This window comes from Nicotiana tabacum, chromosome 22 (assembly GCF_000715075.1).
Source record: "Nicotiana tabacum cultivar K326 chromosome 22, ASM71507v2, whole genome shotgun sequence".
In the NCBI taxonomy this organism is placed as follows: domain Eukaryota; kingdom Viridiplantae; phylum Streptophyta; class Magnoliopsida; order Solanales; family Solanaceae; genus Nicotiana; species Nicotiana tabacum.
Genome location: NC_134101.1, coordinates 228029463 through 228037756, shown reverse-complemented (window position 1 = coordinate 228037756; position 8294 = coordinate 228029463).

Below are 8294 nucleotides of genomic sequence, written 5' to 3'. Positions count from 1 at the left end.
ACAGAGTTGTAACCCGCAAGGTTTATCAATAAAATCCTTTTTTTCTTTATAGTTGTTTGTGATTGCAGTTTTATTTTTCTGTAAAAATGTGTTTCAAAAAAGCATCAGTCGCCGGAAAAATATTTCTGGCCAAAGCCTTATTAATTCATTTACTATTTGTTTTTCAGGTAATGGTTCTTTCTTTACTAATTTTATGGTATCTTGTAAGGGGTTTGGAAAGATAAAAGGCAAAGAATGGGTTAGGAAAGAGGAGAGGGATCGCAGTGTCACGATCCGAATTTTCCATCGTCGGACCGTGATGGCGTCTAACATTGAACCCGCTAGGCAAGCCAATGTTACTGATTATTCTACCTTTTTACTTTATCTTTTAACAATTTACAAGTTAACATAAGGAAACAACGAAAACAAAAATGAGGAAAAACAGAATTTAACAGTTTCTTAGTACAAATGTGAAACCTTAACAAACTCCACCCAGAACTAGTGTGATAATCTTACGGACTATCTAGGAATACTACAAATAGTGATCTGAATAAAGAAAATACACATATGTCTCAGAAATAGATGAAAACAGAAAGAAACAGGATAGAAGGGGACGTAAAGGCCTACGGACGCCTGCAGGACTACCTCGGGTCTCCACTAGACTAGAGGCAGCTACCACAATCTACGGTCCGGATGGTCCAGTACCGGGATCTGCACAAAAGTGCAGAGTATAGCATAAGTACAACCGACCCCATGTATTGGTAAGTATCGAGCCTAACCTCGGTGAAGTAGTGACGAGGCTAGGACACAACAAACATCACAACCTGTGCAATTAAACAATATCTAACAAAATAACTATGCTAGAAGCTAAACATAAATTAATGGGAAGGGGCAACATGTTATGGGGATTCCAGAATAAGGAAACACAGAAATATGGAAATGAAACAATTAGGGCACTTGAACCAATAACAACAAATAATCACCGCAAACAGAAAATGAATGCACGACATCACCCTTCGTGCTTTTACTCTCAATCCTCACCATGCAATCAATAATGAAAACGTGCACATCATCACCCTTCGTGCTTTATCACTCTTCCTCACCATATGAATATTAGAAATGTGCACGGCATCACCCTTCGTGCTTTATCTCTCTTCCTCACCATATGCATCAATATAAATGTAAATGTGCACGGCATCACCCTCCGTGCTTTATCACTCTTTCCTCACCCAAACAGTAGAAACAATATGCACGGCATTATCCTTCGTGCTTTATCACTTTTTCCTCACCCAAACAGTGGAAACAACAACATCCCCGCAAGGAAATCAACAATAGAAATAAATATATCCCGACAAGGGAATCAACAATAGAAATAAATACGTCCCGGCAAAGAAATCAGCTATAATCAATCTCGTTCCAACAATTAACTTCACAAAATAAACCTCAACTTGTGCCAATACTCAATAATGGTAAAATATCAAGAAAATGATCATGAGTCTTACTCAACATGGATAATCACCAATCTAGGCCTAGATAGTACTTAATAAGAATCACAACGATCACAGTTTAAGACTCACGGGCATGCTCGACACCAACGTATATATACTCGTCACCACACCTATACGTCGTACACAACACTAACACATAGCAAATAATACACAACACTTATTCCCTCAAGCTAAGGTTAGACCAAACACTTACCCCGATTCCACGGCCACAAATCAAGCCTCAATTATCGCTTTCCCTCTAGATTTCACCTCCAATTAACTTGTATCTAGTCATAATTAGCTTAATAACATTAATAAATGCTAAAGAACTAACATCCAATGCTTAATTATAGTTTTCCCAATATTTTTCCCAAAAAATCGAAAATCGACCCTGGGCCCGCTTGGTCAAAACCCGAAGTTCGGACAAAAACCCGATTACCCATTCACTCCCGAGCCCGGATGTGCAATTGGTTTTGGAATCCGACCTCAATTGAGGTCTAAATTCCCATATTTCACTCGAAAACGCCCAATTTCTCATGAAAATCCCTAGATTTTGTGATCAAATCGTGTGAAAAGATGATGTAGATTGAAAGAAATGAGTTAAGAGTTATTTACCTATGATTTGGGGAAGAACTTTTCTTTGAAAAATCGCCTATGGCAGCTTAGGGTTTGAAAATTTAAAAGAATGAGTTGAAATCCCATCAAAACCTATTTTGAGCAGTTGCAGGTATTGCATTACGATCACTGGTTCGCAATTGCTAAGATAGGCCTGACCTGCTGCCTTCGCAAATGAGAACCAGTGTTCGCAATTGCGGCCTCTGCTCTTGTCGCATTTGCGACTCTGAACTTCGCAAATGTGAAAGTCCCCTACCCAGCCTAGTCATCGCAAATGTGATGGTCCTTCGCAATTGTGGTGCTCGCATTTGCGAGAATTGCAAAGCCTGCAGACCTGCAATACACCAGCTGTTTTTCTTATGTTCAAAACACTCCGTGGCCTATGCAAAACTCACCCGAGCCCTCGGGGCCCCAAATCAAACATGCATGCAAGTCCAAAAATATCTACGGACTTGTTCATGCGCTCAAATCATCAAAATAACATCAACAACTACGAATTTAGCATCAAAATCAATGGAATTCTCAAGAACACCTAAAGTTACTATTTTCACAATTGAGGGTCCGATTTATATCAAATCAAGTTCGATTCTTACCAAATTTTACAGATTCGACTTAAATATTATTTTAAACCTGTACCGGGCTCCAGAACCAAAATACGGTTCCGATACCATCATATTCCATCATTGTGCAATTTCCAAACTTCTTATATTTTTTACTTAAACAATTTTCTTCAAAAATTTATTTTTCGGGCTAGGGACATCGAAATTCAATTTCGGGCATATGCCCAAGTCCCATATTTTTCTACGGACCCTCCGGAACCGTCATATCACCGTTCCGGGTCTGTTTACCCAAAATGTTGACCAAAGTCAACTTAAATTCAAATTTAAAGGCAAAATTAGCATTTTTCTCAAATTTCCACATAAGGGCTTTCCAGAAGCGCGCTCGAACTGCGCACGCAAATCAAGAAGAAAGAGAATAAGTTCTTGAAGGCCTTGGAACCCTGAATTGGGTTCTAAAACACAAGATGACCTTTTGGGTCATCACATTCTCCACCTCTAAAATAACCGTTCGTCCTCGAACGGACATAGAAAAGTACCTGAGTTAGGGAAAAGATGGGGATACCGGCTCCACATATCCGACTTGGACTCCCAAGTCGCTGCCTCAACAGGCTGACCTCTCCACTGCACACGAACTGAAGGGAAATTCTTCGATCTTAACTAACGAACCTACCGGTCTAGAATAGCTACCGACTCCTCCTCATAGGTCAATTCCTTGTCCAATTGGACAGTGCTGAAGTCTAACACGTGGGATGGATCGTCGTGATACTTCCGAAGCATGGACATATGAAACACTGGATGCACAGCTGATAAACTCGACGGCAACTCAAGTATGTAAGCCATCTCTCCCACTCGATCAAGAATCTCAAAAGGACCGATGAACCTAGGGCTTAGCTTGCCCTTCTTCCCAAATCTCATCACACCCTTCATGGGCGACATCCGAAGCAACACTCGCTCTCCGACCATAAATGCCACATCACAAACCTTACGATCGGCATAACTCTTCTGCCTGGTCTGAGCTATACGAAGCCTATCCTGAATATCGTAACCTTCTCCAAGGAATCCTGAACTAAATCTGTACCCAACAACCAAGCCTCTCCCGGCTCAAACCACCCAACCGGTGACCGGGACCGCCTACCATATAATGCCTCATATGGAGCCATCTGGATACTTGACTGGTAACTGTTATTGTAGGCAAACTCTGCTAATGGTAAGAACTGATCCTAAGAACCTCCAAAGTTAATAACACATGCTTGGAGCATATCCTTCCAAATCTGAATAGTACGCTCGGACTGTCCGTCCATCTGAGGATGAAATAATGTGCTCAACTCGACCTGCGTACCCAACTCGCGTTGCATTTCCCTCCAGAAATGCGAGGTAAACTGCGTACCTCGATCAGATATGATAGGCACGGGCAAACCACGAAGATGAACGATCTCATAGATATAAATCTCTGCCAACCGCTTAGAAGAATAGCAAACTGCCATAGGAATGAAATGCGCTGACTTAGTCAACTTATCCACAATAACCCACACTGCATCGAACTTCCTCTGAGTATGTGGGAGTCCAACAACGAAGTCCATAGTGATACGCTCCCACTTCCACTCAGGAATCTCAATCTTCTAAAACAAACTACCAGGTCTCTGATGCTCGTACTTTACCTGCTGACAATTCAAACACCGAGCTACATACGCAACAATATCCTTCTTCATCCTCCTCCACCAATAATGTTGTTGCAAGTCCTGATACATCTTAGCGGCACCCGAATGAATAAAATATTGGGAACTATGGGCCTCCTCTAGAATCAACTCACGAAGTCCATCCAAATTAGGCACACAAACACGACCATGCATCCTCAAAACTCTATCATCTCTGACTATAAATTGTTTGGCACCTCCGTGCCGCACGGTGTCTCTAAGGACAAGCAAAATGAGGATCATCATACTGCCGATCTCGGTTACGCTCAAATAATAAAGAACGAACAACTGTGCAAGCTAGAACACGGCTGGGCTCAGAAGCATCCAACCTCACGAACTGATTGGTTAAAGCCTGATCATCCAAAGCAAGTGGTCTCTCACCGACCGGAATATACGCAAGGCTGCCCATACTAGCTGACATCCTACTCAAAGCATTAGCCACTATATTAGTCTTCCCCGGATGATACAAGATGGTGATATCATAGTCTTTCAATAGCTCCAACCATCTCCTCTGCCTCAAATTTAGCTCATTTTGCTTGAACAAATATTGCAAACTCTTGTGATCTGTGAACACCTCACATGACATGCCATATAAATAATGCCTCCAAATCTTCAGCACAAGAACAATGGCTGCTAGCTTCAAATCATGAACTAGATAATTCTTCTCATGAATCTCAACTGACGTGAAGCATATGCAATAACCTTGCTATTCTTCATCAACATCGCACCAAGTCCAATACGAACCTATTGGCAAAACCAACACCGGCGTCGTGGTCAAAGCTGTCTTGAGCTTCTAAAAGCTCGCCTCACACGCGTCCGGCCACCTGAACTGGGCACCCTTCTGGGTCAACCTGGTCATCAGGGCTGCAGTAGATGAAAACCCCTCCACAAACTGACGGTAATAGCCCGCCAAACCCAAGAAACTCCGGATCTCTATGGCCGATGTAGTCCTAGGCCAGTCCTTGACTGCCGCAATCTAGCGTGACCTAGGAATGCTACTGAACTCAACCAAAACTCACACTTCGAAAACTTTGTATAGAACGGACTGTCTCTCAAAGTCTGCAAAACGACTCGAAGATGCTGCTCGTGCTCCTCCCGGCTGCGGGAATAGATCAAAATATCATCAACGAAGACAATCACGAAGGAATCCAAATAAGGCTTGAATACTCAGTTCATCAAATCCATGAAAGTTGTTGGGCCATTTGTTAACCCGAATGACATCACTAAGAACTCATAATGCCCGTACCGAGTGCGAAAAGCTATATTAGGGACATCGGATGCCCTAATCCTCAACTGATGGTAGCCAGACCTCAAATTAATCTCCGAAAATACCTTGGCACCCTGAAGCTGATCAAACAAATCATCAATCCTTGGCAATGGATACTTGTTCTTGATGGTGATTTTGTTCAACTGTCGATAATCTATGGACATCCTTATCGACCCATCCTTCTTCTTAACGAACAACATCGGCACACCCCAAGGCGAGACACTAGGTCTAATAAAGCCTTTATCCAGCAAGTCATGCAACTGTTCATTCAATTCTTTCAATTCTGGCGGGGCCATACGATATGGCGGAATAGAAATGGGTTGAGTGCCCGAAGCCAAATTAATGCAAAAGTCAATATCCCTGTCAGGTGGCATCCCTAGCTGGTCTGAAGGAAATACCTCTAGAAACTCGCACAGAATCTATAGAAGGAACCTCAGCACTAGAATCACGAACGTTCGCCAAATAGGCTAAACATCCCTTATCAACCATATGCCGAGCCTTCATATATGAGATAACCGTGCTGGTAGAATAGCTAGGAGTCCCTCTACACTCTAAACGAGGCAACCCCCACAACGCTAAGGTCACGGTCTTGGCATGACAGTCCAATATAGCATGATAAGGGGATAACCAATTCATCCCCAAAATGACATCGAAATCTACCATGTCGAGAAGTAGGAGATCTACACGGGTCTCAAGACCCCTAATAACGACCGTGAAAGCACGATAAACACGATTTACCATAATAGAATCACCCACCAATGTAGACACATATACAGAAGCACTCAAAGAATCACGAGGCACAACCAGATAAGGGGCAAAATAAAATGACACATAGGAATACGTGGACCCTGGATCAAATAGAACTGAAGCATCTCTACTGCAAACTAAAATCGTACCTGTGATAACTACATCAGAGGCCTTAGCCTAAGGTATGGCTAGAATAGCATAACATTGGGGCTAGGCCCCACCACTCTTAACTACATCCCGAGGACGGCCTCCTGCTGGCTGGCCTTCACCTCTCACTGCCTGACCTCCACCTCTAATACCTCGACCCCTACCTCTAGTTGACTGAGTGGGTAGTGGAACATCCGGTGCTGAAGCCATAGCACGAGAACCCTAGTACTGAGAAATGCTCGAGGCTCGAGGGTCGATCCTAGCAATGTGCCTCGTATCGCCACAAGTATAATAAGACTTCGGCTGCTGACCCTGAAACTGACCTTGATGGCCTGAATAACCACCCTGAAAACTCTGGAGTGGAGGTGCATTGATAGGAGCTGGTGGTACATTGTAGGGCAACTGATCAGAATACTGCATATGAGAACCACAACCACCTGGAGCACCGTGAGAAGCTTGAAGTGCTGAATGAAACGGCCTAGGAGGAAGGCCTCTACCAAAAGAATCCCTGCCTCCAGACGAGGCACCACTGAATCTGCCAAAATAACGAGGCCTCTTATCAGACCCCTGACCGCTCCCCTGAGCTAAAACCATCTCAACCCACCTGGCCACATTGGTCGCATCCTGGAAAGAAATCTCGCTCTTTGTCTCCTTAGCCATCTGCAATCTAATAGGCTGAGCGAGTCCCTCAATAAACCTCCTCCCTCTCTCTCTCTCTCTCTCTCTCTCTCTCGGTCGGGAGTATCAAAAGAGCATGGCGAGCCAAATCAATAAACCTCATCTCATACTAGGTGACAGTCATATAACCTTGCTGAAGACGCTCGAACCGCCTGCGGTACTCCTCTCTCTAAGTGACGAGAAGGAACTTCTTGAGAAATAGCTGTGAGAACTGGTCCCAAGTGAGATTTGGTGACTGTCACACCTCCTTTTTTACCACCCCGAGAGGGGTTAGGGAGTTTTTCTAATTAAAGTGACAATAATCGAAACGGGATTATTTATTCAGATTCAGAGTCGCCACTTGGAATAATTTATGGTGTCCCAAGTCACCGGTTAAAATCCCGAATCGAGGAAGTTGACTCTTATTTACGGTCTGCGAACATAAAAATCTGGGTAAGGAATTCTGTTAACCCAGGAGAAGGTGTTAGGCATTCCCGAGTTTCGTGGTTCTAGCACGGTCGCTTTGATGATAGCTGGCTTATTAAATTATTTAATTACTGATTTTAGAATCTATGCATTTGCCTTTTTTAATTAAGAAATTATCTTGAAATGCGTCACGCGTACATGTACCCGTTTGTTTGGCGCGTCAAAAATCATGTCACGCGAACGTGTCCACAATTAATAACACTTTATTATTATTAAGAAAATTTGGCCGAAGTTGCGCGAACGCATATCCGGTTTTATTTTTTAGAAATCATAATCATGTCACGCGAACGTGTCCACAACCACGATAATATACTAAACGTGCCTAAAGCAAACTACGAACATTTGTTATTTTTATATCTAAATTAATACGAGGGTCATGTGTGATTAAATGGTGGAAGGCATACCTCGGACTATATGAACTAAAATTAATTTAACGGCCTATTAGCAACACTTTTAGTATTAAGAAAGTTTGACCGAAGTTGCGTGAACGCATACTCCAACTTGGTTTTTAGAATCGTAATTTTGTCACGCGAACGTGTACACAATCACAATTGTATTTTAAACGCGCGCCTAAAGGCTTTTCTATGGATCTTAATGCTTAATTATAACAAATGAGGGTCATAGATTAATTAGAATGGCACACCTCAATCTAATT